The sequence below is a fragment of the Lissotriton vulgaris genome, chromosome 1_2 (genome assembly GCF_964263255.1).
Source record: "Lissotriton vulgaris chromosome 1_2, aLisVul1.2, whole genome shotgun sequence".
Classification (NCBI taxonomy): Eukaryota; Metazoa; Chordata; class Amphibia; order Caudata; family Salamandridae; genus Lissotriton; species Lissotriton vulgaris.
The window spans coordinates 355,584,307-355,611,343 of record NC_141686.1 but is presented as its reverse complement, the minus strand read 5'-3'; the positions used below and the strand labels follow the sequence as shown (position 1 = coordinate 355,611,343).

The window sequence follows — 27,037 nt, the reverse complement described above, 5'->3', positions numbered from 1 at the left end:
AGAACTTCTCCCAGTATCCCAGAATGCATAGCAGGTCCCTCTACTTTCAGTTCTTTTTGAAGGCGAAGCATGCCAGACTTGTCGCATTCCTTACATGACGAAATATCTCCACCGGGGAGGAGGGCGGGCGCTTATGACTATAACAGAGATACCCCTACTACAGAACTGGAGTTACAGGACAGAAACTACTCCTTCTGTAGTAGGGGATCTCTGTGTATAGTCATAATCTAGTGAATAGAATGGGAAGCCCATCCCCACACCAAAGCGGCGGTGGAGAAAGAAAATAACGCCACTACTGTGCGAACAAATTCCGCAGCGAAGCCTGCCCAACCTGAGAGTCTGCCATGGCGTCAGTGTCCAGGCAGTAATGCTTAGCAAAGGTATGAACCAACTTCCAAGTGGCTGCCTTGCAGATTTCAGCAATCGGCACGTTACGGAGCAGAGCCGTCGTGGCAGCTTTGCCCCTGGTGGAATGAGCCTTAGGCTTACCTCCTAAGGTCTTATTAGCCTTTTGGTAACATAATTGTATGCAGGACACAATCCACCTAGAGATGGACTGCTTACAGGTAGCAAGACCCGTCCTGACTGATCCATAATTAATAAACAACTGGTCAGAACTACGAATATCTTTGGTTTTATCCAGATAAAATTTCAACACCCTCCTAACATCCAGGGAATGGAGAGACCTCTCCGCTGGAGACGAAGGGTTCTGAAAAAACGTAGGCAAAGTTATGGTCTGGTTGACATGAAAATCAGAAATAACCTTGGGAAGAAATTTAGGGTGAGTACGCATAACAACCTTAGCAGCATGAAACACAGTATAAGGCTCAGTACAACACAACGCCTGAATTTCACTCACCCTGCGGGCAGATGTAATGGCCACGAGGAACGCCGCCTTCCAGGAGAGGTGCTGCAACGAAGCCTTATGAATAGTTTCAAAAGGCTCCTTCATCAATCTGGACAGCACCACATTCAATTCCCATGAAGGCGAAGGGAGCCTGACAGGAGGGAACACTTTCTTCAATCCTTCCAGAAAATCTTTGATCACAGGGATCTGGAAAAAGGAAGTCTGTGAAGGGCATTTCCTGTAGGCAGTCAATGCAGCAAGGTGAACCTTAATGGAATGAACATTAAGGCCAGACTGCGCCAAATGTAAAAGGTAAGGAAGGATGACATAATCCTTACAGGTCGTAGGGTCATGGTTCTTAGACTGGCACCAGATACAACACCTCTTCCACTTGTAAGCATATGAAGTTCGAGTGGAAGGTCTCTTAGACTCCTTCAGTATGTCCATGCAATCCTCAGGCAGATTCAGATGGCCATATTGCACTACCTCAGGAGCCATGCCGCCAAACTCAAAGACGAGAGGTTGGGGTGTAACATCCGTCCCCCGAACTTCGTGAGAAGGTCCGGCCTGCACGGCAACCGAATGTGAAGAAGGAGAGACCGGTGAAGTAGGTCCGTGAACCACCACTGCCTGGGCCACTCCGGGGCAATGAGTATCATCCGAGCCCTGGACAGGGCCAGCTTGATGAGCACCGCCGGAATCAGGGGAATGGGAGGAAAGGCGTACAGAAAGCTGTTCGTCCAGTTGATCCATAACGCATTCCCCAGCGTCCCTTGCTGGTAGTACCTGGAGGCGAAGTCTCTGCACTTGCTGTTTTCGGCGGTGGCGAACAAATCTACGTCTGGAGTTCCCCACCTTGCGAAGACTACTCCTAGTACTTCATCGTTTATGACCCACTCGTGGTTTTCCTGAACCAGCCTGCTCAGTGCTTCTGCCTGAACATTCTGCACACCTGGCAGATGGGTAGCCGTTATCGTCAGTCCTCTGGCTAGGAGCCAGTGCCAGATCGCCTGCGCCTCCTGTGACAGAGTGCGCGATCTCGAGCCCCCCTGCTTGTTGAGGTAATACATCGTGGTGGTATTGTCCGTCTGTACAAGCAGAGAGTTGGTCTGGAAGGACGGAAGAAAGGCCTTCAGTGCCAAGTGAACAGCTCTGAGTTCCAGGAAATTGATGTGATACGTGGCCTCCATCGGTGACCACGTTCCTTGAATCGGTAGAGTCCCGGAGTGCGCTCCCCATCCCAGGAGAGAAGCATCCGTCACGACAGTCTATGTGGGAATGTCCTTGTGAAAGGGAACCCCTCTGAGGAGATTCTCCGCCGAACACCACCACTTCAGAGACTGAAGAGCATGCAGCGACAGTCGAATCTTGTCATCCCAAGATCCTTTCCTCTGATTCCACTGGTCCTCCAAGCACTCCTGCAACGGTCTCATGTGCAGCCGTGCGTGTGGCGTCGGGAAGATACAAGAGGCCATCGATCCCAGTAGAGAAGACACCGTCCTCACTGTTGTAGATGGAGTTGTCATAAGAGCCTGAGCCTTCCGAAGGAGAGATAATCGTCGCTCTTCCGAAGGAGACACGCTTGCTGACAGCGTATTGATGGAGGCTCCCAAGTACTGTATGCATTGGACCGGAGTCGGGACAGACTTGGCCATGTTGATGTGCAGCCGCAGCTTGTTCAAGAGAACGCACGTCTTCTGGAAGTGTGCTCGCGCTTCCGAGAAGGAGGATGCCTCGATCAACCAATCGTCCAGGTACGGGTAGACGAACACCTTGTTCTTCTTCAGGTGTGCTGCTACCACCGCCATGCACTTCGAGAATGTTCTTGGCGCTGACTTCAGTCCGAATGGGAGTACTGTGTATTGATAATGATTGGCGCCGACTTGGAACCGCAGGAACTTCCTGTGTTCGTGTGCAATGGGCACATGGAAGTAAGCATCCTGTAGGTCTATAGCACATAGCCAGTCTCCCTGTTGCAACTGAGGATAAATCTGGTGCAACGACAGCATGCGAAACTTTTCCCTGCGAATCCATTTGTTTGCCTGTCGCAAGTCCAGAATGGGCCTGAACTCTTTCTTGTCCTTCTTGCGAACCAGAAAGAACCGGGAGTACAGACCTCTTCCTCTCTGAGACAGAGGTACGTCTTCTATCTCCCTTTTCCTTAACAGGATATCCGCTTCCGCCTGAAGCTCGCGCAGCTGAAACTGCGAGCTGACCGGTGGAATTGCTGGAGGAGGGCTGGTGAACCGAAGACTGTATCCATTGCAAACAATATTCAGCACCCACTTGTCCTGAGTAATTTTTCTCCACTCTGCCAGAAAAAATTGAATGCTTCCCCCTACCGGAGTGGGTAACAGATCCGGGGGAAATAGGTTCCTAGGGCCTAGACCCAGCCTGGCCCTTGGGCACCGGAGCCGACTGCTGGCCTCCTTTGCCCTTCTGGCGTTTCTGGAATGGCTCACGGAACTGTTGTTGTTGTTGCGACTGTCCCGAAGCCTGGCCACGTCCTCTGCCTTGCCCACCGAACCGCCGCTGGAACGGGCGGTACGACTTCTTCGTGTCTTTAGGCTTCTCCAGGCCCACAGCCGTGAGCGTTTCGGCCTCCGCCTTCATGCGGGCCATCTCATCGTCCGCATGCTTCCCGAAGAGGGTCTCGCCGGAGAATGGTAGGTTGGCCACCCTCTGCTAATCGTCCGAGATCAGGGACGTAAAACGGAGCCAGGCGTGACGTCGTTGGTTAACCCCATGGCAAAACCCATGAGCTGCCAACAAGTTAGAGTCCGCTGCAGCGCTGATAATCTGGTTAGCCACCAGCATCCCTTCATTCAGCACTTCCTGGAAGTCCTTGCGCTTCTCGCGAGGTAACAGCTCCGCAAACTGCTGGAGGGAGTCCCAGAGGGCGCGGTCGTAGCGTCCCAACAGCGCCGTGGCACTCGCAGCTTTCATGGAGGTAGCCGATGTTCCACACACTTTCCTCCCTGCTGAATCCATCCATCTGGACTCCTTATCCGGGGGAACCGTGGATGACGGGGAGGTGGCATGTTGCTTGCGGGCCGCCGTCACAATTACAGAATCTGGAGGGGGTTCCGCCCTCAGAAAGGCCGGGTCCGAGTCGGAAGCCTGGTACATCTTCAGCAGCCTCGATGGAGCCGCCTTCGTCACCGCAGGGGTGAGAAAAAGGGCCATCGCCGGTTCCTCCAGGCCCGGCACCAGAGGCAGGAGAGGACGAGACAGGTGTTTTTGATGCAATGTCTCAAAAATAACTGAAGTTTTAGGAGTAGGCACCGTCAAGGATATGCCCAACTTCGCAGCGCCCCTTAAAAGGACATCATGGAACGCCACCAGGTCATCAATCGGAGACACCCTCGTGTCTGGTGACACCGACAAGGTAGGAGAATAGTCCCTGGTACCAAAGGACCTTGTGTGGGAGTGAGATTCGTGCCTCCTATGGCGGCGTCTCGACCGCGTGGACGATCTGTGTCGCGATCTCTCCCTTCTCCCAGAGCGAGAGCGAGACCTGCCAGCCCGTGGCCGCTCCACCGGTTTCCGTGTTGGGGTCTTCCTTGGCTCCTCTCGGGGTTTAGGTTTTGGGGTCCCCTTAGGAGGTACAGGCAAAGATGGCAACGAAGTGGACCTCGGCGGAGGAACCATCGGCTGCAGGGCGGGCCCATGCGGAGGAACTGGTGGCAGTGGGTCGCCTGATGGAAGCGGAGGGTTGGGTGGAGGATCCTCTTTAGGAACAGGTGGAGGTGGCAACCGAGGCCGAGATGGCGTGTACACCTCTGAGTACACCGAGCCCGGTGACCCCTTAGGCGAAGGGGGCTGAGATCCAGCCCCTTCAGCAGATGATCGCTTCCTCTTGCGTCCTCCACTAGAAGCAGTCTGACTTCTGGGACCAGAATCCCTCTTGCGCCGTTTTGGAGAGGCAGAACGACTCCTAGACGCCGACCTCTTTCTTCTCAATGCTGAGCGTCGCTTTTCCGGCGTCGAACATCGCCTCCGCGACTCCGGCGTCGAACGCCGCCTCCGCGACGTCGACCTCCTCTTCCTCGACGTCGAACGCCGACCCCTCGACGTCAACCTCTTCCTCCGTGACGTCGTACGCCGCCTCCGCGACGTCGAACGTTCCGTCCTCGACGACGAGCGTTGATTCCTTCTTCTCGATGCCCTCGACGTCGAGGAGCCCCTCGACGCCGACCGGTGCTTCGACGGCGATCGGCGGCGACGCCTCGACGGCGAGCGCCGATGCTTGTCACTTCGTCTCCGACGTCGATAGGAAGACTCCGACGATGACGATGACATCGACGGTGGCTTCGACGGAGACCTCTCCAGGCCCTTCGACGTCGAGCCGTCACGCCGTCTCGACCCGGAGCCTCGGGGAGAAGGGGAACACACCGCCGTCATCCCTCTCGACGTCGTCGATGCAATCGACGTCATCGGAGACCGGGATCGCTTGCTGGGCTTCCTGCCTCTGGGGAGCCCCGCAGAGGCCTCAGCAGAGGCAGAGGGAGCCTTCCCAGCCTGCCCAGACCCACCTGCAGTCTGCAGACGTCTCTCCTCCAGGCCAGAAAGCCTAATCTTCATCCTGTCCCTCAGAGTCCGAGCAGTAAACTGCTGGCAGATGACACAGTCCTCAGGGACATGATCCTCAGGGAGACAGACGATGCAGACATCGTGTGGATCACTCTTGGCCTTCTTCCTCCCACATGCTGGACACTTATCAAAAAGACCAGGCATTTTAGAGCCCTAAAACGCCTGAACCAACACACAAAAGAGAAGGAGAACACCAAGAAAGTAAACTGAAACACTTTTAAAACACAAAAGTGCCAAAATATCCAATAAACCCTTGAAACAAGGGAGAGCTCAATGCCAGGGTCCTGTTAGCCGGAGCCGGAAAAAAGAACTGAAAGTAGAGGGACCTGCTATGCATTCTGGGATACTGGGAGAAGTTCTGGAAAGTTCTCTTAAAGGCACAGTATCCTATTTAAGCCACATAATGGCAGCCTATGGGGCTTGTCTGTCCATGCCTTCCTCTCTATCATTCCAGAGTCTTTTACTGGGGGAGGCAAGTTTCTCTATGGTAGAAACTGGGCAGGCTGTATTATGTGTGGTGTTATTTGGTGGAATTTCTAGTTGAAGTACTGGACAGTGTAGCCTGTGGATATAGGCTGCATTATTTGTCTGTAAATTCTCTCTTAAGTGTCTTTGCAGTTTCTGCATGATTTGACAATTTAAGAGATTATTTTTGATTGCCGGGGTCCACGCACATGGGCGGGACTATTCACTAGATTATGACTCTACACAGAGATCCCCTACTACAGAAGTATTCTTTCCTGCTGATATTCTGACTCACATTGAGTGAGCATCTCTTCCACCGTTGGCTCGGGTCTTCACCCGGTATCTCGGGTTTTCAGGTTTACCATTGCATTAGGAGGGTGGACCTAGCATATACCTCTACCTCCCCCTTATTTTTCTGGTTCAAAGAAGAGAAGAGCCTGCCGTGGGTGTAAAACTGTCAGAAGACTGCAGTGATAGGGGAATGGAGATTGAGAGAGGCTGTTGCACAAAGAAAACGAGACAGCAACAGAAGAAAAAGTGCCAGGAAAGTAGCAGTGAAACAGAGGAAACAAGATCTGTTAGCTGTAACTATGGGACACAGTTGTGGAAAGAAGAAAACACTGCTCATAGTTGGTGACCCGGAAAGACAAAAGTAGACAGAAAAATAACTGGATTGAAACTGTATTTATTGAGAGAGACTGCTGTACAGATGAATAAAAGTATCTTCCCAGCTCAGCAGTTTAAGAATTTCCCCACAACAGTTGTAATGCATTTGTGATTACAATTCATGCACTGCTGGAAAGATTGCTTGAATTCATTCGAAGAGAGCAGGCTAGGCAGTGAGCCTCTGTTCCTCTTTGTGGTCTAGGCACCTTACTACACTTTACACTGAAAGATTTACAACAGTAAAACGTAAGTCAATCAACTGGACTGATCGCTCGTTTTATTAACACTAGTGTGCCTTATCTTTTGTTTTTTATTCTAAATTGTACCGTAAAGAAATAGGTGCTTTGAATTACTAATGTGGCTCCTCGGAGTAGTGTTGCAGATTTGGCTATCATTTGTTTTGGTATAAAGCAATTTAGGACCTCCTTTCTGGCAACCCTCTGAATTTGTCAAGCTGAAGCAGCCCATCCTCTTCTCATTCTTTGACTTTTGATATAATTGGAATTCTACCCCCTTACATCATGACTTATGCACATCGTCACTTTAGTCCAGTGCAGAATCCCCTTCCTAGACCAACTTAGCTCTGCAACCCAGATGCCCTAGGGCATAATGTGGTGCTGTCTGCATCAAGCATGGTATCATCCGTTAAGTGGGAGAAGTAGAGAAATGAGCAGGAAGGAGGAATGGGCAGAATGCAGATTCAAAGTATATCAGTTTGTATGTCAATGTTGGGAGAAAATGTGTACCAGAGAGGGAATCATACATGCATTTGTGAAATAAACATTCATCCAAGGGTTTTTTGGCGCTGTATTACAAATGCACAGTACCCAACTCAGTGGTACACATACTCTGGTGCTTTATTTTCCTTAGGGGTCTTATTTTTAATAACAGCTTAGATTTACTTCTGCTCCCATTCAGCAATCCTGGTATTGCTAACTGTCTTCTGAGTATTCGGTTTATGTGATTGGTGTTTACGAAGTGCTGGTAGTAACTACTGCTGCCTGCCAGATAGGAACTGTAACTAATAAGAGCAATTTGGAGAAATCACATATGTGTGTAGAAGAACGGGAGAGCAGCTTTCAAAAGTGCACACAAAGAAGAATGCAATATCTTAAATTGTTCGACAAAGTTGGTTTATTCAATTTACTTTAAAAATGTAAAACGGGAAATGTCACTCTTAAAGGTGGAGAACAGCATGTCTGAGATGAAGATTATTTTATGGCAGTAATTATGAACCGCACTTATTTTTTTCCAGCTTGGTATTTCTCTACCTCCCAAATTAAATTAAGTTGAACATCTCACTCTGGGGCTTTTGCAGTAGTAACATATTTTAAATACAAGCATGTACATAAAACATCTTGTGCCTTTAATATAAAAATTGTGGTACCCGCACAAATATGTTCCTTATTTTCATTATTGCAGGGTGTGTAAATCTGGTGTCTGCTATTGAAGTTTCAAAAACAGTTTGTTACTATTTTTTCTCCTGAGAATGGTGTTAGTGGGGCTGGCGAGTCGCACCTGTTCAAGGCTTGTTCAAATCGAGAGTCAGGAAGAAAAATATCACCCTTTGTCTACATTCATTAGCAAGCCATCAAGAGCGCTTCTCCTGTCAGCAGGAGATTCCTTTGTTTTGCGTGTCCCTTAAGGCCCCCTGCGCGGTGACAATGACATTGCGCGTGGCCGCACAGGCACGCAGCTTAGAGGGAACATAGAGCCCAAGTAGAAGGTGGACACTATGATACCGCAGTCGTCAGCAAGCGTATAGAGACACAATGGTTTTACATACGACTTTATGCAGCCAAAGAAGGCTGCACACTTCTTCTACACATAATCTGATTCAACAGCACAGCCTCGGAGGGTGGCACACTGCTTTTATGCAACCTTTTATGCAACATTACAGCCTTGGAGAACGGCACAATGGTGTTGCACAAAACCTGACACAATGTTGCAAACTTCCAACCAAGGTCTAAGGAAGAATGGATTATAAAAATAAACTGGAGAATTTTGGAAGTTGATGAGAAGAATCTATCACTATTCCCCCCTGTTTGAACAGAGGTCAGAACCTCAGGAACCCTAACAACAATGACCGACATACCTGGGGCGGTTGGTGTACGTACATCAGACCATCATTCTGAACTACTTGCTTCTCTTCAGGAACATTATATAAAGACTGGCTGTCTCAAACTAGGAAGAAAGGACACAAACTCCCTTGTAGAACGCTCTCAGTGTATCAAGTACATTATTTATGGTTTTACAAAAAGCAAAAGCAAACTCTCACTTTAGGAGTAAAAGAATAAAGTCTGATGGGCACCCGTCTGAAACATGGCAGCTTCTCAGCAAACTTTAGGTGCTTTTAGAAGAGCTCCTGTTGCTCCTCTGAAGGCACAGGGATAGCCAGGTTGGTGGAGATCACTAAATATGTTGGATGGTAGTCCAACGGGGTAGTGGAAGTTGTTACGCCTGCTCCTCTGGCAGACCATGGACCACCTGTCAAACTATAAAGGTAAGGGACAGTCTTCAAATGTAACTCAAAATAGAAAAATCACTAAAGATAGAGGGGCTAGATTCAGGGTGTGGTGGACAAGGCACTTTATAAAAAATTCAACAAAGCATTATACCAGCCAAACCACCGGTCCTCCCACCAGCCCTGTTTATAGTTGGACAGATTGTCAGCCTTTCATAGGAATTCCCTCTGGGTCTGTCGACGGAAAACTTCTTTTGAAGGAGAAAGGGCTCTCGAAGAAATCCCATCAGACATTAAATAAAACAGCGCCATATAAGAACCTTATAAAAATAAAAAAGTTAATTTAGTATTTGAGAAATTCATGTTTAAATCCCTTGTGGGGCACGCTGCTTTCACATAATCAACATTCTGTGGTATTTTTATGGATTATTAACAAGAGTAGTGCCAGGAAACAGACATATTTTTAGGCTTCCTAAACAAATTGGGTATGAATTGGGTAGAAACAACTGAATTAGGTTCCCAAAACAGGAGTGAATCCAGATCTCAGTATTACAGGTAGCACTTCTCTCTTCATTAACACAGAAGGAGAGGTAGTACCATCTCAAGAAAAATCCACAACCTGCACTCTGAGAGAAGGCATAGTGGCGAGAATAGATATTATTGCACCTGTGCCAGACTCCCTGCTGAAAGCAGTCATGCTATTGAGATTTGACCCCTCTATTGCCAAATAAACTAGACTCCTTGCTGACATCACACATTATCTTTATAGTTTAGGGAATAAATCACATTTAAGATCTCCTATACAATCAGCAGTCAAATACCATGAATTCAAATAAATGTGTTGTTTTATTACAAATCTAAAAACATACATTTCGTATTAATATGTACAATCTAGTCATCATTGTGTACATTTCATAGCCTCATGATTTTTCTTGATCTATCATAATTTAAAGTAAATTGAGTTTGATCCGGGTACATACGTCTGTAGTGTGTTTTTTAAAGGCTTTTGGATGTCCATACATGGGTGGAGTTTGGATGTTTGGTTATGTATCATTAATATAGATTTTTAAAGCATTGGGTTTCAAATTTCTTATGCCAATAATGGCCATGCAAACCTCTTGTTCAGTTTAGAACTTGTTGCTGATAACGTGAAAGTAAAGTGAATTTGGCCCTGGAGTTAACCCCTGTAGTGTGTTATGTATAAGGATGGGTGTGCTGAAGAGCAGTCTCGTTCCTGTTACTGACTGGCTGTGTGGTGGTGTGGTGATGATGATGATGGTCGGCAGCAGGAAGAACATCCTAGACTCAACAATTTGTGAAAATGAACTTGGTGGAAAGCATTAGTTTCTACTATCTTTGGCTACTGAAGATTTATCCTTTCTTCTGATGTGCTACAGCTACAGCAACAAAAAAGCACCTTACAGATGATTAAGAATGCTACGATCCATCTTATTTGTGCTCGGAGGACGTCCCAACTGCATCACAAAGTTTCACTGTTTGCTCACGAGGCAGCACATACTTTTTATGCCGATTCATTTACCTGCAGTTTATAAAATAAGAGTTTCTTTTTACTTGTAAAAACAAACCTTAATATCATTTATATCAAAAATCGGTATCTTTTGTGTTCTTTTACATTTAAATCCAATTTTTTTTCTCCAGAGACAAGGTTCAAGAAATGTAAAGTAGGGAGTCGATAGTTCTGGACTGTAAGAGCTGGAATTCTTTACTGCTCAAGATTCTTTACTTAACTGTCAACCTTTCAGAAACATATTAAGAACTAAACTTTTCGCCAGCTCTCTCTGCGATCAATACTTTCGCCATCATGCACGGATTCTGTCCATTCACCAGTTAGTAGTTAGTTGGTTGATTCTCTGTAAATAAGAAAGGTCTAAAATATATTCATATAAAATTAATCTAGCTGTGAATCATTTACAGTCAGTGGTGAGCCAGCAATTTTTCCCAGGGGTCCAGCTTGATATTGGATACCTCTGGGGAAGTTCCACTATGGTGGGTGCATTTACAGATGCATGTGATGAGTGAAATGAGCATCATGTCTCCCAAGTCAGTGCTTCGGAGGTAAATGTTGTGTGCTGCAAGCATTAACTCTCAGAGTTACAGTTCACAATTTCCTACTTTGACTTCTTGTGCCTTTGGATGTTGTTCTCTAGCAGCTGTCATTGAACCAGTTATTGCACAAAATGACCAAACACCAAAATCAGCTAGAAATGTTCTCCAGTCTGTGCTTGTTAAACTAATCTCTGTAGTTAGCTTAAAATTCTTCCGACAAAACTTCCAAATCCACTACAATGGTATGGTTTCTCTCCTGTTTGTGTTTGTGTGGTGCACTTGAATGGCATTTCCCCTAAGTGGGTTCTCTGGAGATTTCTTAATGTTGAAGGGGCACTAAAACGACTTCCTCATTCACTGCCGTGGTAGGGGTTTATCACCTGTGTGTGTTCGTTAATGTCTTTGTATTTCTGATAATTGACTAAAGCACTTAAAACACTCACTGTACTTGAACGTTTTTCCCCCTGTGTGTGTTCGCTGATTATTCCTTAATTTTGAGGAACGACTAAAACTATTTCCACATTCATTGCAATCAGATGGTTTTCCACTGTGTGTGTTCGCTGATGTCTCTGCAGAATTGAAAACAGACTAATGCTCTTCATATATTCATTTGCAAACAAAACAGGTGATGGACCGAATGTGGATCAATGTCACACATTTATCCCAGTCCAAAGATCTGGGCCCAAATCCATCGTTTTTTTGCACTCCACACCACCCTGGGTTAGACAATGGCGATATGCAAATCAGCTCTGACCCTGTGCCCCATGGGAACAGTCCAGTCCGAACTACAAAAGCCATGTCCTTCCCAGAACGGAATCAAGCATCCGAGGACCGGACCGGTTTCGAGGTAACACCTCTCATCAGCCCGGCTAGCTTGACTCCAGTGGTGTGGAGTGCCTGGGACCCACGTCTGGGCATCCCAGCGCACTTATGGCGGCAATTGCAAACAAAACAGGTGATGGACCGAATGTGGATCAATGTCACACATTCATCCCAGTCCAAAGATCTGGGCCCAAATCCATCGTTTTTTTGCACTCCACACCACCCTGGGTTAGACAATGGCGATATGCAAATCAGCTCTGACCCTGTGCCCCATGGGAACAGTCCAGTCCGAACTACAAAAGCCATGTCCTTCCCAGAACGGAATCAAGCATCCGAGGACCGGACCGGTTTCGAGGTAACACCTCTCATCAGCCCGGATAGCTTGACTCCAGTGGTGTGGAGTGCCTGGGACCCACGTCTGGGCATCCCCAGCGCACTTATGGCGGCAATTGCAAACAAAACAGGTGATGGACCGAATGTGGATCAATGTCACACATTCATCCCAGTCCAAAGATCTGGGCCCAAATCCATCGTTTTTTTGCACTCCACACCACCCTGGGTTAGACAATGGCGATATGCAAATCAGCTCTGACCCTGTGCCCCATGGGAACAGTCCAGTCCGAACTACAAAAGCCATGTCCTTCCCAGAACGGAATCAAGCATCCGAGGACCGGACCGGTTTCGAGGTAACACCTCTCATCATCCCGGCTAGCTTGACTCCAGTGGTGTGGAGTGCCTGGGACCCACGTCTGGGCATCCCCAGCGCACTTATGGCGGCAATTGCAAACAAAACAGGTGATGGACCGAATGTGGATCAATGTCACACATTCATCCCAGTCCAAAGATCTGGGCCCAAATCCATCGTTTTTTTGCACTCCACACCACCCTGGGTTAGACAATGGCGATATGCAAATCAGCTCTGACCCTGTGCCCCATGGGAACAGTCCAGTCCGAACTACAAAAGCCATGTCTTTCCCAGAACGGAATCAAGCATCCGAGGACCGGACCGGTTTCGAGGTAACACCTCTCATCAGCCCGGCTAGCTTGACTCCAGTGGTGTGGAGTGCCTGGGACCCTCGTCTGGGCATCCCCAGCGCACTCATGGCGGCAATTGCAAACAAAACAGGTGATGGACCGAATGTGGATCAATGTCACACATTCATCCCAGTCCAAAGATCTGGGCCCAAATCCATCGTTTTTTTGCACTCCACACCACCCTGGGTTAGACAATGGCGATTTGCAAATCACCTCTGACCCTGTGCCCCATGGGAACAGTCCAGTCCGAACTACAAAAGCCATGTCCTTCCCAGAACGGAATCAAGCATCCGAGGACCGGACCGGTTTCGAGGTAACACCTCTCATCAGCCCGGCTAGCTTGACTCCAGTGGTGTGGAGTGCCTGGGACCCACGTCTGGGCATCCCCAGCGCACTTATGGCGGCAATTGCAAACAAAACAGGTGATGGACCGAATGTGGATCAATGTCACACATTCATCCCAGTCCAAAGATCTGGGCCCAAATCCATCGTTTTTTTGCACTCCACACCACCCTGGGTTAGACAATGGCGATATGCAAATCAGCTCTGACCCTGTGCCCCATGGGAACAGTCCAGTCCGAACTACAAAAGCCATGTCCTTCCCAGAACGGAATCAAGCATCCGAGGACCGGACCGGTTTCGAGGTAACACCTCTCATCAGCCCGGCTAGCTTGACTCCAGTGGTGTGGAGTGCCTGGGACCCACGTCTGGGCATCCCCAGCGCACTTATGGCGGCAATTGCAAACAAAACAGGTGATGGACCGAATGTGGATCAATGTCACACATTCATCCCAGTCCAAAGATCTGGGCCCAAATCCATCGTTTTTTTGCACTCCACACCACCCTGGGTTAGACAATGGCGATATGCAAATCAGCTCTGACCCTGTGCCCCATGGGAACAGTCCAGTCCGAACTACAAAAGCCATGTCCTTCCCAGAACGGAATCAAGCATCCGAGGACCGGACCGGTTTCGAGGTAACACCTCTCATCAGCCCGGATAGCTTGACTCCAGTGGTGTGGAGTGCCTGGGACCCACGTCTGGGCATCCCCAGCGCACTTATGGCGGCAATTGCAAACAAAACAGGTGATGGACCGAATGTGGATCAATGTCACACATTCATCCCAGTCCAAAGATCTGGGCCCAAATCCATCGTTTTTTTGCACTCCACACCACCCTGGGTTAGACAATGGCGATATGCAAATCAGCTCTGACCCTGTGCCCCATGGGAACAGTCCAGTCCGAACTACAAAAGCCATGTCCTTCCCAGAACGGAATCAAGCATCCGAGGACCGGACCGGTTTCGAGGTAACACCTCTCATCAGCCCGGCTAGCTTGACTCCAGTGGTGTGGAGTGCCTGGGACCCACGTCTGGGCATCCCCAGTGCACTTATGGCGGCAATTGCAAACAAAACAGGTGATGGACCGAATGGGGATCAATGTCACACATTCATCCCAGTCCAAAGATCTGGGCCCAAATCCATCGTTTTTTTGCACTCCACACCACCCTGGGTTAGACAATGGCGATATGCAAATCAGCTCTGACCCTGTGCCCCATGGGAACAGTCCAGTCCGAACTACAAAAGCCATAGGTACAAAATTCATGGCACTGTAATGGCTTTTCCCCTGTCTGTGTTCGCTGATGACTTCTGAGATTTGATTCACTAAAACTACATCCACATTCATTGCAATGGTATGGTTTTTCCCCAGTGTGTGTTTGAATATGTTTTTGTAGGTCTGATGTCCCACTACAGCTCTTTACACATTCACTGCACTGGAATGGATTTTCCCCTTTGTGTGTTCACTGATGACTCCTGAGATTTGAGGAATCACTAAAATTACTTTCACGTTCATGGCAATGGTATGGTTTTTCCCTAGTGTGCGTTTGTTTATGTTTTTGTTTGTCCAATAACCAACTGCAGCTCTTCACACATTCACTGCAATGCTATGGTTTTTCTCCTGAGTGTGTTAGTTGATGTCTTCGAAGATTTGATAACACACTGAAGCTCTTCACACATTCAGTGCAATGGTACGGTTTTTCCCCAGTGTGTGTTCGCTGATGTATTTGGAGTTGTGATAACCGACTGAAGCTCTTCACACATTCACAGCAATGTAATGGCTTTTCCCCTGTGTGTGTTCGCTGATGAACTTGAAGAATTGATAACTGACTGAATCTCTTCAGACATTCATTGCAATGGTATGGTTTTTCTCCTGTGTGTGTTCGCTGATGATTCCTGAGAGTTGAGGAATCACTAAAATTACTTCCACATTCATTGCAATGGTATGGTTTTTCCCCAGTGTGTGTTCGCTGATGACTTTGGAGTTGTGATAACCGACTGAAGGTCTTTACACATTCACTGCAATGGTATGGTTTTTCCCCAGTATGTGTTCGCTGATGTCTTTGGAAATTTGATAACTGATTGAAGCTCTTCACACATTCAGTGCAATGGTATGGTTTTTCCCCAGTGTGTGTTCGCTGATGAACTTGGAGTTGTGATAAATGACTGTAGCCCTTCACACATTCAGTGCAATGGTACGTTTTTTCTCCGGTGTGTGTTTGCTGATGTCTTTGAAGAATTGATAACTGACTGAATGCCTTCACACATTCATTGCAATGGTATGTTTTTTCTCCTGTGTGTGTTCACTGATGACTTTTAAGATTTGATAATTGACTGAAGCTCTTCAGACATTCATTGCAATGGTATGGTTTTTCCCCCATGTATGTCCGCTGATGATCTTTTAGTAGTGCTAACTGACTAAAGTTCTTCACACATTCATTGCAATTGCACGTTGCTTTTCCTGTGTGTGTTTGCTGATGGCTCTTTAGTAGTGATGACAAACTAAAGCTCTTGCTGCTTGTGTATGATTCTTCTTTCTTGGGTAGTGTCTCTGGGTCAGGTTTATATTTGTCTGCATCCCAATACTGCATTTCCTGAGGAGCTAACATGGTTGATAAAGCACATGTGTTATTCTCACATTCCCTGTATGTGTGTGGTATGTTGGATTGTTGATTTCAGATTTCAGAATGAAATACAAGACTCATCAACTATATATATTATAATTGTGGCAAGTAAAGCTTCGCTGTAGGTGGTTATGTCTTTAGATTGCAGAAGGGTTTTGCATGTTTATGAGTGAAGATTAGTCTTCATTCTGGTCGAAGCAAATTGGGACAGTCTGTTGTAGCTCAGAGACCCTCTCTTCCCTTTACCCTTCAGTTGTCTGACTCCACTCCATTGTGCTTTTCTCTTGCTCCTGTGGATGGCCAGAAAGAGTTTACAATACACCTAGAGTGCTGCATGGTGGTCTGCCGTCATTATAGGGAGCAGAGCAATTCTGTATCTACCTCATACCAGACACATGATCAAAGCTGGTGGTGGATGCCTGTTTATACTGTAAGTTGTTTGGCAGTGTTGTTGCCTTAATTCTCTAGAGGTCATTTCTTAGTTCTGTTGCGTGGAGGTGCATAGCTCAGACTCTTATATCCACCGAATTGCTCTGGAGTGCCTCTTCCAGGATGTATCAGTTTATGTTCAAGTTCCTCAGTCTCTATGCAGATCTTTTCCTAAATATTGGACCTCTTTTTTTCCAACCACTTGTTTTCATATTTGCATTATTACTGTCACTATTCACGATCATTTGTGCATTCAAGGCTGGTTTCCTATTGGATGTAATGAGATTTAAAATCACTAAATGGAAATGTAAGAGAATGTGAATACACATTATTTAACTAGTTGCAAAAGACATCTGGTCATTACCATTTATGAAAGTTACCAAGAGATATTTCACTATAGACAGATATCTAACTAAATGTTTTACTTAATTCAGAAAAGTGGTGATTTTCCAGTGTTCACACAGTAACTTAGTACAGAAAGAGCACACATGGAGTGCCCACTTGCTATTATTATTATTATTTTAATTATTTATATAGCGCAGCTGATACCTTGCAGGCTTCCTGGCGCTGGAGAATACTTTACTGAGGAAGAGACCGAAGTATGTAGAGGCGGGGAGGTCTAAGGGAAAAGCCAGGTCTTGATGCACTTCCTAAATGGAAGAAGTTGAGGGATCTGGCGTATGTCAATGGGCAGACTGTTCCATAATTTAGCAGCTGCGACCCTAAAGGATCTACCCCCAGTTCTGGCTTTATTGTATCTGGGCACCCTTGCCAGATACGCCGAGGATGATCGCAGATCTCTGGCAGGAATATACCACTGAAACAGGGCTTGCAAGGGCCTGGGCCCGAGTCCATGCAGAGCCCTGAATACAATGCAAAGGGACTTGAAAGCCACCCGCTGCTTTAGGGGTAGCCAGTGCAGTTCGGCCAGTGCCGCTGTGGCCGAAGACCTTCTCGACCAGCCAAGAGCCAACTTGGCCGCGGCTGATTGAATTCGCTGCAGCCGGTCCAGTAACGTGACAGGGGACTCAAGGAGCAGGGCGTTGCAGTAGTCCAGGCGAATCAGAATCGTACACCTGACTGCCAACGCCCGGGCTTGTGCAGGGAGAAGTGGCATAATTTTTCGCAGGGAGCGTAGCAGAGCCGTGCAGATCCCCACTGTTTTTGCCACCTGGGTTTCCATACTCAGCTTGTTGTTGAGCATGACCCCAAGGTTGCGGACCGAGGAGACAGGTTTAGGTTTCTCCCTTGTCTCAGGAGGCCAGAAGTCATTCGGGAACTGGCAAGATAGAGTGGTGCCAGCACAGAACAGAACCTCTGTTTTGGAGGCGTTAAATTGAAAGGAGTTCTTATGGAGCCATCCAGCCGTTTCTCTAAGACACTCATGGAAGGAGGACAGAGAGATGGAGTCTTCTCCTTCCCAGGAGAGAATGAGCTGGGTGTCGTCTGCGTAATTAATTGTTTTTAACCCGAATGACTTAATTAATGTGATCAGTGGTTTAAGGTACACATTAAAAAGGATGGGACTGATGGAAGATCCCTGGGGGACTCCCTGTGGCACAGGTGAGAAGGCGGATTGGAATGGGGGAGGGAGACAGCCTGTCTCCTGTCCTGCAGGTAAGAGTGAAACCAAAGCAAAGCTGTGCCTTCCACGCCAGCTTCCCTGAGTCTCAGCAGCAGCGTCCTATGGTTGACCGTATCGAATGCGGCCGACAGGTCCAGCAGTATTAGTGCTACTGGCTGGCCCCTGTCTGCACGCATGCGAAGATCCTCCATGGCTGTTAAAACCGCAGTTTCGGTGCCGTGGGCAGGGCGGAAGCCGAACTGAAGATCGTCTAAAAGGTTGTTCTGCTCAAGATGAATGGAAAGGCAGGAACTGACCCATCGTTCCACTACCTTCACAGGGAAAGGCAGTAGGGAGATGGGTCGATAGTTAGAAAGACAATCTGGGCTCAGGGAGGGTTTCTTCAAGAGCGGAGTTACAAGCGCCTGTTTCCACGGGGTTGGGACGTAGCCACGTTGCAGAGACTGGTTGCATATTTGGCGCAGGATGCCAAAAAGTTCTGTTCCAGAGCTTTTCCATATTTTTGGAGGCAGAGGGTCGAGCGGGGAACCCGAGGTGATTCCGAGCGCCAGGTTTTCAAACTCGGGTTCAGAGATCATAGAAAATTCTCGCAGTCTAGCCGGCGAGCTGGAGGATCGAGGCGGCAAGTCATGAGGGCTAGTACTGGCTCCCTGAGTGTAGGCATAGGAGGATCAGCTTTACAAAGACGCACATGGCTAAGATTTCATTTTAAAAAAAAAACAAGATGATGGACGGAATGTTGCACAATGGCAAAACATTCAACCCCAGTCACAGATCTGGGTTTAATGCATCGTTATTTTGCTCACCAAGCCACCCCAGTTCAGACATGGCCATATGCAAATCAGTCTTGACCCTGTGCCTCATGGGAACAGTCCAGCCCGAACTGCCAATCCATGTCTTCCCTGGACCGGAATCAAGCATCCTAGGACCGATTTCTGGCTATCAGCCATCTTCAGCCAGGATAGCTTGATTCCAGTGGTTTAGTGATCACGGGACCCACGTCTGGGCACACCCTTCCCACATAGGGTGAACAGCAAAACAAACAAGATGATGGATGGAATGTAGCTCCATTCACACTCTTCTTGACAGTACTTTCCAGTTTACACTGGAGCAGCTTAAGTTCCAACTCCTGTCTTTACTTTTCTGTTTGTTAAGTTATCTTTGCCACATTCCTAGGGATGGTTCAAGCATTTGTTGGAAGATTTCAGCATTTATTATAGAGATTCCATCACAACCAGTAATATACCTGTAATATCTCTGCTGCCAAGAAGTGTCTGCTTTTTGTTTTTTTCTACCTTACCATGGTACTTATCTGGCGAAACATCAGCCCTCTTCCTCCTGGACCCGTCGGCTGCCTTCGACACGGTCTGCCATCGCACTCTAAAGACACGCCTTCAAGAAGCCGGAATCCAAGAGAAGGCCCTTGACTAGACCACGTCCTTCCTCCCGGCAGATCCCAGATCGTCCGCCTCCCACCCTTCCGATCCGAAGACACCGACATCATCTGCTGCGTCCCCCAGGGCTGATCACTCAGCCCAAAGCTGTTCAACATCTACATGGCCCCCCTCGCACAAGTGGCCCGCCAGCATGACCTCAACATCATCTCCTATGCCGACGACACCCAGCTCATCCTCTCCCTCACCAAGGACCCACACACCGCCAAAACCAACTTCCACGAGGGAATGAAGGCCGTCTCCGGCTGGATGAGGAGCAACCGCCTGAAGTTGAACTCGGACAAGATGGAGGTACTCATCCTCGGACCCACCCCCTCAGCCAGTTGGACTCCTGGTGTCCAACCACACTGGGAACAGCACCAACACCCACCAACCATGCACGCAACCCAGGATTCATCCTCGACTCCTCTCTCTCCATGGCTACGCAGATCAACGCCGTCCCCTCCTCCTGCTACAACACCCTCCACATGCTCCGCAGGATCTAGAGGTGGATCCCGACCGAAACAAGAAGAACGGTGACACAGACCCTCAGCAGCAGCAGACTGGACTACGGCAACGCACTCTACGCAGGAATCACAGCCAAACACCTACAACGACTACAACGCATGCAAAATGCCTCTGCCCGACTAATCGTCAACGTCCCCCGCCGCAGCCACATCACCCCCCACCTGAGAGACCTACACTTGCTCCCTGTCAACAAGAGGATCACCTTCAAGCTCCTCACCCACGTACACAAAGCACTCCACAATGCTAGACCAGCCTACCTCAACAGCAGACTCGGCTCCTACACCCCCACCTGCCAGCTCTGCTCCGCCAGCCTCGCCCTCGTCGCTGTCCCCCGCATCCAACGAATGACCTTCAGCGGCAGATCCTTCTCCTACCTGGCCGCCAAGACCTGGAACACACTCCCTACCCACCTATGGCAGACCCAATACCTACTCGCCTTCAGAAGACTCCTCAAGACCTGGCTCTTCTAGCAGTTGAGGCACCCCCTCCCCTCAGCGCCTTGAGACCCTCACGGGTAAGTAGCAAGCTCTACAAGTACTCTGATTGATTGATTGATTGAATGTCTTCGGTTTGGTGCTAGGTGGGGGATGGAGCACTGGCAGAGTGGGACAAGATAACCATTGCTTTCAGGTGAGTGCAGCATTTACACAGTTGGGAATTTCTTAAAATCAGCTTCACCTTACTCCCTTTTCATCACCTTCCATACTCCCTTATGTCTGTGTGCTCACTCTGCAGGGTTCCTTCACAGCTAAAGCAGCGGAGTGACTCGATGAACACAGCAGACATCAAGTAATGATCTGATAGACAAATGCCATGGTTGGCAGTAGAAGGATCAAAAGCATCTTTAGAGAAGCTTGCCCGGGACATAAAAACGGAGGAAGTGCACAGGTAGATACTCATGAGGTACAAAAAGAGGAGGCGAACATGTAGGTGCATGCTCTATTTTGGGTCCGTTTCAGGCCTTCACTGGGCTGGGAATTGGTGTGCACTGTATCTTAATACTGCGGCTGATAAAGGCACTTGCTGCAAGGGTGTTACCACTTTGACCCTTTACAAGAGGGGAGCAGAACCTTAGAAAGCACAACACCTGAAGGCTGCCTTCCCTGAGGGGAAGGCGAGGGTCCAGGTGTCAGAAAATATCAGCAAGGGACATGAAAGGATCCTAAGAAACACAGCAGCAGAGAGTTGAAATAGTCAGCCCAGATGGAGAAGAGCTGGGTCCTCCACCGTTTTGGGTACAGTAAGTGATATTGAATCTTTCCAAGGTTAGGAGACATAGAATTCCATCGGGTCGGAGGTAAAGACATGGAAGGAGAAACCTCCCATCTGGCTCTGCTGTGATGAGGGATGTGGGACAGGTTTAGATTGGTGGAGGGTAGTGTTCTGGAGGGCATATCAAATTGCATCCAGGCAGCTAGGCTGGGTACTCCTTGGTTAAGTTTTAAACAGTTGTCGTGCATCCATTTGGCAAACACAGTTTGTAGATTGATAAAAGCCAGTCAGGGAAATAATTAGCTGAGTGTCATCAGCATACAACACTAGTGAGATATTCCAAAATATTTCACTACCTCCGCCAGAGGTCTGATAGGAATATTAAAAATGGTAGGACTGAGCTCCAAACCCAGAGGGATGCCAGGAGCCAATCCTTTTTGTGATGAGGGGGGGTATAACTTTAAAAGACCACTCCCTTAAAAAGAAGGAAAACCAGGTGTCACGAAGCGGAGCTTCCTGACTTAGATGAACTCCCTGACTCGGACGGACGGGGTGTCCTTGCTAATGCTTCTTCCTTTCCACCCCGTCCGCAGGATCCTTTGGACGTTTCCTGGATCTCCCCGGCTCTGCCTCAGGGACGTGTACCTCTGTATCCAGACCCTGTGACGCTAGGGGCATGTCCACCTGCACTCGCCCAATCAGGTCAGACGACGTCACCCGATACTGACCAACCGGAGGAGGCGGGGGCGTTTAAGGAAGCACCGTTCTGGATTGCCGGCGCGAAACCTTCGGAACGCCAGTTGGAACACGAGGAGGACGCCACGGAGGAAGACGGAGCCGCTGTCGTGGAACCGCTGCTGGGACCCCTGAAACTGAGTGACGACAAGCCAGGAGGCCAACGATACCACGAGCCGCCCCGCCACACTTCCAGGGGAGAAGTGTGGCTCCACAAGGTACGGGGGCGTTTTCAAGGGTTGTTCAAATCACGGGGTGGGACGGGGTAGTCTGAGGGTGGTCACTACCGTCGTATCTTGTCGGCCGCCTACACTCCCTGACTGATAGGTTTGGTGTTAGTACCCTGGTGAACCCTCACTACCCTACCATCCTCCCACATTTGTATATGTCGAGCCCAGCCCCTAACGTGGCTGTTTTTTCTTTCCTTTTCTCCGAGTGATCTCCAGCCCTGTGGTCAGCTTCCGCTTCCTCAAGACTGGAACCGAAGACCCGGACCCTTCCCCAAAGGAGAGGACCCTCGTGCATTGTTTGTTTCCCAGGAGACTGTACTTTCAAACCTTGAACTTATCTCGGTGTTGTTAAACCGAATAAAAAGAGTTACAGACCTGCTTCAACTCGTAACGATTCTCATTCTCCCGTCCTCGTTCCCCACAAGTGGTGCCGTGACTCGGATCATCCAGTGAACCACGCCATCCGATACAAGATGGAGAATCTTTTGTCCCAAATGGAAGCAGACCGGACTGCGTTTTCCCAAGCCATTCAAACTCAGTCCGATAATATCCTAAAATTGGCGGAAGGACAAACACAGTTGATGAATGTCATAGGACAGGGAAGGGCTACAGCCCCACCTCCAGGTACTGTCGTTCCATTACAGAAATTTAGCACAGGTGAAGACCCCCTTGCTTTCTTTTTGAACTTTGAAAGAGCGGCGAGAGCTAGTTCCTGGCCAGGTGATAGGTGGCCCTTCTATTTGGCGCCGTTGCTGACTGGTGAGGCCCAGGCAGCATATCAGACAGTAAACCGGGATGGAACAACTGCATATGCGGTTGTGAAACAATACATCCTCGATAGGTTGGGGGTAGACGAAGAAACCCATCGATTAAGGTTTCGGCAAGAGAAGGGGTCACCAGGGGATCTGCCCAAAACCCTGTTCTTTAAACTAAAGGAGTCTGCCGACTTGTGGTTAAAGCCAAATGAAGGGAACCTCGACGCCATTATGAATAAAATATATCTCGAACAGTTTATCGAGTCCCTTCCCTATAGTACCCAAAGGTGGCTCAAACAACATGCGGGGTTAACCTTGGAGCATGCTATCGAAATGGCTACCTGTTATGCCCGGGCTCAGGGTAAGCCGTACATGAAGGAGCCCGAAAGAAATACTAAAATTATTTCACCTGTCAAAACTGAGAAACGGTTTCAAAAACCCACTCCTGAACCCCCGAAAATCCGGTTCCAACGACCTGAACTTCCCAATTCAGGGCCTCAATGTTATGACTGTGGAGAATGGGGACATATTGCTCGATTTTGTCGAAAGAAAAAAGACAGAGAAGACGAACCTATGGATGTGAGCTATGCTCCCAGGTCTATCCTGTATGCACAAGAAACCGGAACCACCTTCTATGTACGTGTAATTTTAAACAGTACTAGTATACGAGCCTTGCTAGATTCCGGGTGCAAACATTCAGTAGTAAGGGAAGAGCTAGTAGACCGCCACTCTCACATTCCAGGGAAACGGGTTAGTATCCGTTGTGTCCATGGGGACGTCAAGGAATATCCCGTAGCTAAAATCACCCTTCATACACCTTCAGGAAAGAATATGGAAGTCGTAGTGGGAGTTATGGCGGGTTTACCTGAGCCCATAATCATAGGGACTGATAATCCTTCCTTTAGTACTTTGCTGTTGGAAACCCTACAACATCTATCTCTGCCCCATGACACCTTGTTGGCCGCAGAACCTTGGGCCCGGGATACTCACTTCAGGACTGACCAATTGAATGACGCAAGTCTCGCCAACGCATGGCAGGTGGCACGAAGTGGGCAGGATCCAACCACTAGAACTTATCCCACGTTTTTAGAAAAAAACGGTTTATTGTATAGGCTTGCCAAGGCTGACGCTGAACCCCAGTTGCTGGTCCCAATTGACTTTCGAGAGCAGATACTGTTCTTTGGTCATGCCCATTTGCTAGCTGGCCATTCCGGGGTAGAAAAAACGAGCCAGTCTATACTGCGACATTTTTTTTGGCCTGGTATTTATGCCCAGGTTCAGAAATACTGTCAGGAGTGTAGAATATGTCAGAAAAGGAATCCATACACTCCACCTCCTGCCCCATTGGTGCCCATGCCTATCATAGGGGTTCCGTTTGACCGTATCGGAATGGACCTCATTGGGCCTTTACCCAAATCATCCCGCGGGCATCAATATGCCTTGGTTTTGGTTGATTATGCTACGCGGTATCCCGAGGCCTTTCCTCTCAAGTCAGCCACGTCAGTAGCAATAGCCCAGAGGCTTGTTGAAGTCTTCTCACGCATGGGCTTCCCAAAAGAGATTGTTACAGATCAGGGTACCCCTTTTGTGTCCCGTTTGATGCAGCAAGTGTGCAAACAGCTCAATATCAAACACATCAAAACCTCTGTATATCACCCCCAAACAGACGGTTTGGTTGAGCGTTACAACGGCTCCCTTAAGTTGACACTAAAGAAACTGTTATCGGGTGATGGAAAGAACTGGGATCAGTTACTACCCTTGGCCCTCTTTGTACTACGTAGTCAGAAACAATCCAGCTTAGGGACGTCCCCATTCGAGTTGTTGTTTGGGAGACCCCCTAGAACGCTCCTCGAGATCACAAAGGATAGCTGGGAAACAGAAGGAGCACAAGAAGCTGAAGCCCTGTTGGATTATACTAGACAACTCCAGAGTAGGCTACATAAACTCAGAACCCTAGCTCACGAGCACTTAGCGGTAGCACGGACTAAACAGAAAACCCTGTATGACCGTGGTACTAAGTGGAGAGTGTTGGATGTAGACGATTGGGTTCTGATTCTGTTACCCTCTTCTACGCACAAAATGAGGAAGGAGTGGCAGGGGCCTTATAAAATCCTGAAGAAAATAGGACGTACCACGTATCTGGTACAGTTAGGAAGAGGCAAAACCCAAATGTATCATATTAACATTCTAAAGAAATGGTTAGGTCCACCCCCACAGTCAGTCAATGTGGTCTCCCCTGTACTTCATACTGAGCATACTGTTGATGCTGCCCCTGTGAATCCTGACTTATCGTCGACCCAACAGGAAGAAGTCAGAAAACTACTTTTGTCACATTCAGCAGTTTTCTCTGATCAACCAGGTCGTACTCACTTAGCGGAACACAGCATACCTACTCTCCCAAATACAGTGGTGAAACAGAAGCCCTATCGTATTCCTGAGGCCAGACGCTCGGCTTTCCAAGCCGAAGTAGACAGCATGCTGAAGGCTGGGATCATAGTTCCTTCCCATAGCAACTGGTGCTCGCCGGTGGTGTTAGTACCGAAACCTGACGGTAGCATCAGTTTTTGCATCGACTTTAGGGCCGTTAACCGGGTATCCAAACAGGATGCGTACCCTCTACCCAGAGTCGATGAGTTATTGGAACGCCTTGGGGAGGCTCGGTACATCACCACCATAGATCTCACCAAGGGATACTGGCAGATTCCCCTTGCTCCCAAAGACATGGAAAAAACGGCATTTTCAACGCCATCTGGTCATTACCACTTTACGGTACTCCCCTTTGGTTTACATGGGGCGCCAGCTACATTTCTAAGAGTTATGGACACGCTGCTGGCACCTCACCTACAATATGCATCTGCTTACCTGGACGATATTGTGGTGTTTAGTAAAACCTGGGAGGACCATTTGTCTCACCTCAAAAAAATACTGTCCAGTCTTGGGGAGGCCAGTCTCCACATCAATGCGAAGAAGTCCCGGTTTGCTTTCCAGCAGGTAAAATACCTTGGGTATCTTTTGGGCGATGGACAAATTAAGCCCCAGATGGAGAAATTGGAAGCAATTAAAGCTCTGCCTTACCCGACTTCAAAGAAAGAACTCAGGGCCTTCTTGGGACTGGTGGGCTATTACCGCCGGTTCATTGCTCAGTTTGCTAGCATGGCCGCTCCTCTCACCGACCTCCTTGGGAAGAATACCAAATCTGCTGCACTTCCTGCACCCTCTCTAGCACAGTCTTCGGCTTTCCAAGCCTTAAAGGACGCTTTGACTTCCTCGTCTGTCCTCATTTCCCCTGACTTCCTTAAACCCTTCGTCCTCCAGACTGACGCTTCGGGGGTTGGCATTGGTGCGGTCCTTTCCCAGGAGGATGAGACTGGGGCTGAACGGCCCGTGCTCTTTATCAGCCGCAAGCTGTTTCCGAGAGAACAGGCATATTCAACGATTGAGAAGGAGTGTTTGGCTGTTCGTTGGGGTGTTGAAAAACTGAGGTACTATCTTGAGGGGAGGCCATTTGTGTTGTACACGGACCATGCTCCTTTAACTTGGCTTCAGCGTAATAGGGGGAACAATGATCGCATTTTGCGTTGGTTCTTGGCCCTGCAGCCCTTCCAGATCGAGGTCCGTCATCGAAAGGGTACATTGCAGGGGAATGTTGACTTTCTGTCCCGCTATCCGATTTCCCCCGATCGGGTCAATCCTGGGGTTGGGATGTGTCACGAAGCGGAGCTTCCTGACTTAGATGAACTCCCTGACTCGGACGGACGGGGTGTCCTTGCTAATGCTTCTTCCTTTCCACCCCGTCCGCAGGATCCTTTGGACGTTTCCTGGATCTCCCCGGCTCTGCCTCAGGGACGTGTACCTCTGTATCCAGACCCTGTGACGCTAGGGGCATGTCCACCTGCACTCGCCCAATCAGGTCAGACGACGTCACCCGATACTGACCAACCGGAGGAGGCGGGGGCGTTTAAGGAAGCACCGTTCTGGATTGCCGGCGCGAAACCTTCGGAACGCCAGTTGGAACACGAGGAGGACGCCACGGAGGAAGACGGAGCCGCTGTCGTGGAACCGCTGCTGGGACCCCTGAAACTGAGTGACGACAAGCCAGGAGGCCAACGATACCACGAGCCGCCCGCCACACTTCCAGGGGAGAAGTGTGGCTCCACAAGGTACGGGGGCGTTTTCAAGGGTTGTTCAAATCACGGGGTGGGACGGGGTAG

At 48.7% G+C, this 27,037-nt stretch overlaps 1 pseudogene; it reads right to left on the bottom strand.

The window, feature by feature from the left end:
• Positions 1-14,902: 14,902 nt before the first annotated feature.
• LOC147736810 (uncharacterized) overlaps positions 14,903-27,037 on the bottom strand; it is a 108,617-nt pseudogene continuing 96,482 nt past the window's right edge.